This window comes from Chrysochloris asiatica, unplaced genomic scaffold, assembly GCF_000296735.1.
Source record: "Chrysochloris asiatica unplaced genomic scaffold, ChrAsi1.0 scaffold00284, whole genome shotgun sequence".
Taxonomy (NCBI): domain Eukaryota; kingdom Metazoa; phylum Chordata; class Mammalia; order Afrosoricida; family Chrysochloridae; genus Chrysochloris; species Chrysochloris asiatica.
This window is the reverse complement of record NW_006408802.1, coordinates 1,795,550-1,805,634: the sequence shown is the minus strand read 5'-3', so window position 1 is coordinate 1,805,634 and position 10,085 is coordinate 1,795,550.

The window sequence follows — 10,085 nt, the reverse complement described above, 5'->3', positions numbered from 1 at the left end:
AAAGGGACAGAACAACCAGAAAGAAACTCGACAGTTACAGAGGAACTAAACAGCACAATAAACCAACTTGACCTCATAGATATGTACAGAGCATTCAACCCAACAACAGCACAATATACTTCTTCTCCAGTGCACATGGAATATTCTCCAGAACTGACCATGTGTTAGGTCACAAAGCAAGCCTTCATGAATTTACAAATATCAAAATACTACAGAGCATCTTTTCAAACCACAATGCTATAAAACTAGAAATCAACAACAAGAAGACTAAGGAAATAAAATACATGGAAATGAACAACACCCTGTTGAAAAGTGACAAGGTGAAAGAAGAAATTAAATGTGAATTCATAAAGTTCCTAGAAACAAACGAGAATGAAAACACAACATACCAAAATTGTTGGGACACAGTGAAAGCAGTGCTGAGAGGACAATGTATTGTGATAAATGCGCACTTCAAAAAAGAGGAAGGAACCAAAATTAACACATTAAGATAGCACCTCCAACAATTAGAAACTGACCAACAGAGGGAACCTATCGTCACCAAAAGGAAAGAAACAATACAGACAAGAACAGAAATAAATGAGATGGAAACAGAAAAAAAAAAACAAAAAACTATAGAAAGAATCAACAGGACAAGAAGCTGGTTCTTTGAAAGTATTAATAAAATTGACAAATCATTTTGCATACTTAACAAAAGAAAAGAGGGAGAAGACACAAATAACTCACATTAGAAATCACATGGGCAACATCACAACAGAACCAAATGGAATCAAAAGGATAATAATGGAATACTGTGAAGAGTTGTACTCCAACAAATTCGAAAACTTAGAAGAGATGGATGCATTTTTAGAAAATCACGACCTGCAAAAACTTATACAAGAGTGAAGCAGAAAACTTGAACAGACCCATAACAAAAGAAGAAATTGATTAGGTCATCAAAAATCTCCCAAACAAAAGAAGTCCAGGCCCAGATGGCTTCGCTGGTGAGTTCTGCCAAACATTCAGGGAAGAGCTGTCACCAATTCTACTCAAATTATTCCATAATATAGAAGACGACAGAAATATTCCTAATACATTTTTTGAAGCAAGCATAAACCCCATACCAAAACCAGGAAAGGATATTACTAAGAAAGAAAACTACAGACCAATATCCCTCGTGAACATAGATGCAAAAATTCTCAAAAAAATCCTAGACAATAGAATCCAGCAGCACATCAAAAAAAATAATACATCATGACCAAGTGGGTTTCATAAAAGGGATGCAAATATGGTTCAACACTAGAAAAACAATCAGTGTAATCCACCACATAAATAAGAAAAAAACAAAAGAATGGTCATATCGATTGATGCAGAATAAGCATTTGACAAAATCCAACATCTATTCCTGATAAAAACACTCAACAAAGTAAGAACTGAAGGGAAATTCCTCAACATAATCAAGAGCATATATACAAAGGCAACAGACTACATTACTATCAATGGAGAGAAAATGAAAGCCTTCTCTCTGCAAACAGGAACCAGACAAGGATGTTCTTTGTCACCACTCCTTTTCAATAGAAGTATTACCCAGAGCTATACTGCAAGATAGGGAAATTAAAAGCATCCAAATTGGCAAAGACGACATGATATTTGCAGACGATATGATCTTATACATAGAAAACCCCAAAGACTCAGTAAAAAAGCTTCTAGACATCATTGGAAGATTCAGAAAAGGGGCAGGGTATAAGATCAACATACAAAAATCAGTTGGATTCCTCTATAGTAACAATGACAGTGCTGAGAAAGACATTAGGAAAGAAATACTATTTACAATAGCCACCCAAAGGATGAGATATTTAGGAATAAATGTAACCAGAAAAACAAAGGACCTATAGAAAGATTATTACAAAACACTAATACAAGAAAGCAAAAGAGACATACTCTGTTCCTGGATAGGAAGACTCAACATTGTGAAAATCTCAATACTATCCAAAGCTATTTACACATATAATGCAATCACAATCCTGATTCCAGTGACTTTCTTCAAAGAGATGGAAAAGACCATTACAAACTTTATATGGAAAGGAAGGAGACCCAGGATAAGCAAAGAACTGCTTAAGAGGAAGAACAAAATGGTTGGAAGCCTCTCACTCCTGGATTTCAAAATCTACTACACAGCTACAGTGGTCAAAACAGCCTGGTACTGGTACAATGAAAGAGACATTGCTCAATGGAACAGAATTGAAAATCCAGAAATTAACCCATCCACATACAGCCAACTGATTTTGACAAAGTGCCTAGATATGTTACACAAGGAGGAGATAGTCTTTTTAACAGATGGTGCTGGCAGAACTGGAAAGTGATATGCAAAAGATTGAAACAAGACCTTTACCTCATGCCCTATACAAAAACTAACTCAGCATGGATTAAAGACCTAAATGTTAATCCCCAAATTATGAAAGTTATCAATAGGGACAAATATGAAAGCTCTAATACAGGGAATACACAGATTACCAAACATTTTGAAAATTACACAAACAAAAATAGACAAAATAGATGATTGGGACATACTAAAAATTAAAAACTTAAGTGCATCAAAAGACTTCATCAAAAGAGTGAAAAGTGAACCCACAGAATGGTAAAAAATCTTTTGCAATGACACATCAGACAAGGGACTCATTTCTAAAAGATCTAGGAAACTACAACACCTCTACAAGTAAAAGACAAATAACTCAATTAAAAAACGGGCACAAGACATAAGCAGACACTTCACCAAGGAAGAGACCCAGGCAGCCAACAAACATAAGAAGAAATGTTCACGATCACTAGCCATCAGAGAGGTGCAAATCAAAACATCAATGAGATATCATGTCACATCAGCAATTACAGCAAAGATCAAAAAAGTAGAGGACAATAAGTTTTGGCAAGGATGTGGAGAGACTGTGATGCTCCCACATTGCTGGTGGGATTGCAAAACGGTCCAGCATTTCTGGAAAGCAATATGGCGCTTCCTCAGAAGGTTGGAAATAGAAATACCTTATAATCCAGCAATTCCTCTACTTGTGCCTTACCCACAAGAAATATGAGCCATAACACAAGTAGATATACACACACCAATGTTCATAGCAGCACTATTTACAATAGCAAAAAGTTGGAGACAGCCTAAGCTCATCAGTTGAAGAATGGATAAACACACTTTGGTACGTACACAGAATAGCATACTATATAGTACCTTGAAGAACAACAAGGAAGCTTCAAGCCACTGCATAAAATGGATGAACCTTGAGGACATTTTGCTGAGTGAAATTAGTCAGTCACAAAAGGAGAAATACTACATAGGACCATTATTGTAAAAGAGTAAGAAAAAGAATCCACACTAAAAGGGGGAGAAAATTATATATATATTTGTTAATCACCAGGATGTATGGGATGAGAGGAAGGGAGGGAGGGAGAGGAAGATAGAGCACAGAGTAAGGAATAGACACAAGATATCTTGAGTGCGGGGGAGCTGGGGAGTTGCATGGGGGAGGCAATACAAAAGAAGGGGGAGGAGAATGGAAGAACAAGGATGATGAGAGAACAGTTAGGCAGGTTCGCATGGGCTAGGTGGAACAGAGGTAAATGATGATGTATGCACTACATTGGAACAACAGGGCTCCGGGACACAGGGATTGAGGCACGGTTTGAAGAAGTGAAAAAGAAGAATAGTGTTAAGATGCTTGGCTGTCTTTTGAATCTTGGTTTTCCTTGCCTACCATTGTAAAATAGACACTTGAGGTGGGGAGAAAGGAATAGCCAGAATCATCACTATAGAAGGCTTGTAAGTCCGTCTTCAGCCTATAACTCAAAGGGGGCTAGAAGTTGTCCAGTGAAAGAGGCTTCCTGTGGAGCCTTTACACTGCACAAGACCATACATGAAATCCAGAACCCCATCCAGAACCAACTGTGGTATCAAATTTCCACTGGAAAGGATGAGTAGACCAGCCTGGAATGGCTAGAACAGAAGATACTCCATGAAAGAAAGATCAGCAGGAAAAATCAGAAACAATAACAGCAATCTGATTGATTACGACAAGAACAAGTAAGCCTGTTTGCCCGGGAACCATCAAGGCAAGTGGTCGGGACCCCTCAGGACAAATCCCCTTCCAGGACTGTGACTCAAGGGGAATACATGAGTACCAGGCAGGTGATCTGGCTGGTGCCCACATTGGTCACCGATAAGGGGAGAGGGGGAAAAATAGCACTGAAGTTGGGAACTAAGCCTGACCCCATTCAATAGATCCCTGTGAACTCGGGGCGGGGGGGGGGGGGAGATCTGGATGGCCAGCAGTATGCCAAGACCAGGGGACTCCTGGGCCCAGAGGCAGTGACATTGCCACAGAGGATTAGAGTGGAGAATGAAGCATCTAGTTGATATAAAGTGAGGCGAGATGCACAAGAACACCCATACTTGCAGATAGTGCCCACTTGACCTGGCTTAGATGGCTGGATGATCAGAACTCGACTAGAAGAAGAAAGAACAGGGGAAAAATAAAAAAAAGAGTAATCCGCTACAACTTGATGAACTTTATCTACACTTATGGATGTAGTAGCTCAAAAATGGGAACAAATCTTTACAACGAGGATCACTCCACCCCCTCGGTACACAGGGTTGACAGGGATTAGCAACATAGACATTAGCTACCCAAAATGGGGGATCCTATAAAGGCAAGAAGTGACTGGTTTCCAAGCTTTTGAGAGGGAGCTTATTTCCAGACGGGGCAGGGGAAGGTAGAATCACCACTGAATGATTTCCAATCCATTGGGACTGGGCTGGTGAAAGGAAATGGGGGTAAGACTTGTGGTACAATAGTGAATAACTGGCATCAAGACTGACTGTGAGGCTAGGAAATATAGAGGTAGATATTTTTTGACAAAAGGAGAAGAGTGATTGATTTTGCAGCCCAGGAACATAGGTCCCTAGTTCCATCAAGTGAGAAGAACAGAGAGTGAGACCCTACCCAGAGAGGCAGTGACACCAGGAATGGAGACAGAGACGATGACCTGGACAGATGGAGTGGCTGGGGACACTGGACTCAGGGAGGGAGAAGGGCTGTATACTGGTGGCTGGGGGGGGTGGGCCTGTGTGGTGTACCCTTTGGGGTTATATGATGATACATGGAGGGGATTGTAATCATTGCAATGAAACAAATTACATTACGATAGGATGAGTGTAAAGCTGATGTTCTCCCATGTAAACCTCACAATAAAAACTTAAAAAAAAGAAAAAAAAAAGTTGCTTCTGACTCATGGTGATCCTATGGACAACACAATGAAACAGTGTCCAGTCCTGTGCCATCCTCAAAGTTGTTGTTACACTTGAGCCCATTGGTGCTGCCACTATGTCAGTCCATCTCGTTGGGGAATCTTTCTCTTTATGCTGACCTTCCACTTTACCAAGCACGATGTCCTTCTCTAGGGACTGGTCCTTGCTGATAAGGTATCTAAAGTACAAGAGACAAAAATCTCCCAGTCCTGGCTTCTAAGGAACATTCTGGCTATACTTCTTCCAAAACAGATTTTTTTGTTCTTCTGGTAGTCCATGGTACTTTCAGTATTCTTCTCTGACACCAAAACTCATATGCATGAATTCTTCCGTACTCATTGTCAAACTTTCTCATGTATATGAAGCTATTTAAAATACCAGGGCTTTGGTCAGGTGTGCGGTTAAACAATTCAAAGAATTCTTGTGTAGCAAATTTTTCTAATGCAATATGTCATTTGATTTCTTGACTGTTGCTTCCATTAGTGTTGATTGTGGAGACAAGAAAAATGAACTCATCGACAACTTCAATCTGTTCTCCACTTAACACATGTTCTTTATTAGTCCAATGGTGAGGATTTTTGTTTTCTTTAAATTGAGGTGCAATCAATAATGGAGGCTGTAGTCTGTGATTTCATCAGTACTTATTTTAATCCTCTTCATTTTCAGCAAACAAGATTGTATCATCTGCATATTTCAGGTTATTCATGAGTCAACCTTCAATCCTGATGCCACAAGTTTCTTTTCAGATTATTTCCTCAGCATATAGATTGAATAAGTACAGTGGAAGAATACAACCCTGACACACACTTTTCCTGATTTTAAACCATTCAGTATGCCCTGTTCTGTTCTAATGATTGCCTCTTAGTCTATGTAGCATTTCTTCATGAACACAATTAAATTTCCTAGAATACCAATTCTTTGCAATGTTATCCATAGTTTGTCATGCTCTACACAGTCTAAAGCACTAGGAAACATCTTTGTAGTATTCTCTGATTTCAGCCAACATCCAACTGACATCAGCAATGATATCCCTAGTTCAACATCTTCTTCTGAATCTTACTTGGATTTCTGGAAATTCCCTGTCAATGTATTACTGTAGCTAAATTATCTTCAGCAAAAGTTTATTTTCATCTGCTATTAATGGGATCATCCCATGATTTTCACTTCACTTTGGAATGGGCACAAGTTAGATTCCTTCCAATCAGCAGGCCAGGTAGCTACCTTCCAAATTTCTTGGCATAGATAAGTGATTACCTCCAGTGCTGGAAAGTTTATTGAAAGATTTTAATTTGCATTCTTTCGATTCCTGGAGCCTTGTTTCTCGCCAATGTCTTCAGTGCAGTTGGACTATTTCTTTGTATACTATCAGTTCTTGATCATTCACTGCTTTTTGAAATGATTGAATATAAATCATTCATTTTAGTTACAGTGACTCTGCGTATACCTTCATTTTCTTTTGAAGCTTTCTGCAACATTCAATATTTTACCCATAAAATCCAACAATATTGCAATTCACGTTTGAAATTTTTTTGAGCTTTAAGTTCATTCAGCTTGATCCATGCTGAGCGTGTTGTTCCTTTTTGGTTTTCTAAGTCCATGTCTTTGCATATTTCATTATAATACTTGACTTTGCCTCTTCAAAATGCCCTTTGAAAATTTCAATTCAGCTCTTTTTTTCCCCCTCATTTCTTCCAGTTGCTTTAGCATCTCTATGCTGGAGATCAAATTTCAGAGTCTTTTCTGACATTCATTTTTATCCTTTCGTTCTTTCACATCTTTTTGCTTTCTTATTTCATGATGTTCTTGATGTCATCCCACAGATTTTCTGGTTTTCCACCATTAGTGTCTGTCAGTTTGTAATACTGTGATGGCTTGTGTGTTGTTGTGATACAGGAAGCTCTGCCACCAATATTTTAAATATCATCAGGGGGATCACCCACTGATCAAACATGTAATTGAAATGTATTGATAATTATTGTTGAGCTTGAACCACCCTTGTAGTTCAGATGGCTTTGCAGTCTGGTGCATTAACCCAAAGCACTTTAGAAAATAAGATTTTGGTGATAGAAATGACTCTGGAGATCAAATGAAAGAACACTGAAAGACCAATGACTTATACATTTGAAATACCTTATTTCTACAGCACAGCCCATGAATATGCATGTAGACCATATCAGATGCAATTCATAGGAACCAAATCCACATTGTAGAAAGAGACAATAGGGAAACTCAATATCATCAGTAAGAAATAGGCCAAAGGCAATATGTGAAACACACTATAAATTGCTCATATGTAAGTTCAAGTCGAAGCTCAAGAAAATCAAAACAAATCTACAGAGCCAAAGTGTAACCTTGAGTATATACCACCTGAATTTATAGACCATTCCAAAAATACGCTTGATGAACTAAATACTAATGATTGAGGAACAGACAATTTTTAGCTAGCATCAAAGACAATTGTGCAAAATAAGAGTTTAATTTCTTCCTATTGAAACCTCACAACTTTTACTTAATTATCTTGTCATTTTGCACTGACTGGGACCGCTACTATTCTGTTGAACAAATTAATGTGGGGATTGTGTTCACAGCCACTGCCTTGTCACCATAGATAACTAACGCCAGTGCCACCTCTAGCTCACAGTGCTCCAGTTGAAGGAGAAGGGGGTTAAGTGAGGAGGTCTCTATACCTTGACGTGTACAAAGCAGACTGCCCAAATCATCCAGTGGGAAAGCACACAGGAAGCAAAGACTTTGCAAGAGGCCTATTTCACTGGGCAAGTTCTAGAACCCCTTTTAGGTATTCCAATCAGTTACAGGCTAAAGACGGGCTTATAAACTGTCTGTAATCATGATTCCCGATATTCCATTCTATCCACTCAAGTGTCTATTTTACAATACTAGGCAAGGGAAACCAATATTCATAAGATAGTCAAGCATTTTAGTATTATTTCCCTTCTTCAAGCCTTGCCTAGATCCCTGTATCACTGAACTCTATTGTTCCAAGGTTGAGCAATCTATTTACCTCTGTCCCACTAAGGCCATGCAAACCTATCTCAGTGTTCCCCTATCTATCTTGTTCTTCCCCCTCCTCCCCCCTTCTTATAGTGCCCTCCCCAATACCCAAATAAATCTCCCCATCCAAACCGCACTGTTGTGGTTACCTTATATTCCATTAACTCTTCTCTCCACTTAAGACAGTCTATTTTATCCTGTAATCTACCTGACCTTCCCACCACCTGGATCTCTGTTCCTCTGTGTTTACCTTCTTTCACATTGTAATTGTTTTGATCATAGACTGACCTCCCAGATCCTCTGTTCTTGTCATTTTATTCTGTTCTTGACTCTTCCATTCATCAATTGAGTTCAGGGTGATGCAGCCACATACGCTATTCTCTGGTTGTTATCTATTATTGTTGCATCTCAGTCCACAGAAATTCCTTTAGGATGTTTTTCATACCAGGGTTGGCTTTGGCAAAATTCCTTAGCTTCTGTTTATCCTGGAATGTTTTGATTACACCGTCATATTTGATTGACAGCTTTGCTGGGTAGAAGACTCTTGGTTGACAGTTTTTTTTCTTTCAGGGTATTATATATGCCTCCTCATTGCCTTCTTGCCTGCATGGTTTCTGTTGAGAGATCTGAGTTTAATCTGATTTGCTTGCCTTTGTATGTTAAACTTCTCCTTTCCTTATCTTTGATTTTGGAATGCTTGATTATTATATGTCTTGGTGATTGTCTTTTAGGGTCTATCTTTCCTGGGGTTTGTTGAGTTTCTTGAATGCTTATCTTTTTGCTTTTCCGGATGTTAGAGAAATTTTCTTCCAGAAGCTCTTCAACTATCTTCTCTGTAGACTTGTGTGATTCTTTCTGTTCCAGAAGGCCAATAATTCTTAAGTTACTCCTCTTTATGTTGTCCAACATGAATTTTAGGCCTTCTTCATATTTTTTAATCCTTGTTTTTGTTTGCTTGTCTATCTTAGTAGTGTTGAGAGATCTATCTTCTAGCTCACTTGTTCTGTCTTCTATCTCTTCAATTCTACTTCTTTGCCCTTTCAGTGTATTGTCTGTGATATTCTATTATTAATCATTTGGACCACTTTCTGTAGGTTTTGAATTGTTTCCAATGCTGTATCTGTGTTATTTGATTGTTCCTATAGCACTCTTCTGACTTCTTTCTTATTTTTCTCAACTCCATTGTATAGTGTTTTGAAATATTTTATAATTGTTTTTCTGAATTCCTTCTCAGGCATTTCCAAAGCCTGCCCATCTTCCAGTATAGAGTGTAGGTCAGCTCACTTGCCTCAGTCACTTTACCTTGTTTCTGGACATGTGCTAATATGGTCATCTGCTTCTGTTTGGGGGGCACATTCAGGAATTATCTGTGGTGTTAATAGTTAGATGGGTGTGTATCTTGGCATTTTTTATGCTTCCTGATTGCCTCCAAGTAGATGTGATCAGGTAATGGCCTTCTGTTTTCACTCTTCTTCCTGAAAAATTTCAGGATACCGCTGTTGGTTGTTGTGACGTAACTCAGGATTTAATTTTTGGCCTATTTCCTTTTTAGTCTGCCTGTAATACTCCTTAATCCCCTTCAGGTCTTTTTCCTAGTGATAAACAGTTCAGGGCCAGCTGTGGCTGTTTGGTTTTAAGTGGAAACTGTCACTTTAAATTTCAAGGAAATCTGTGCACATGCATAGTAGAACCCTCAGGGAGTGGGGGTGGGGTGTCCACTCGCTCCCCTCTAGTCACCAAAATGGAGGTGTACAGACAGCAAGAGACCAATGAACAGATACAAAAAAAA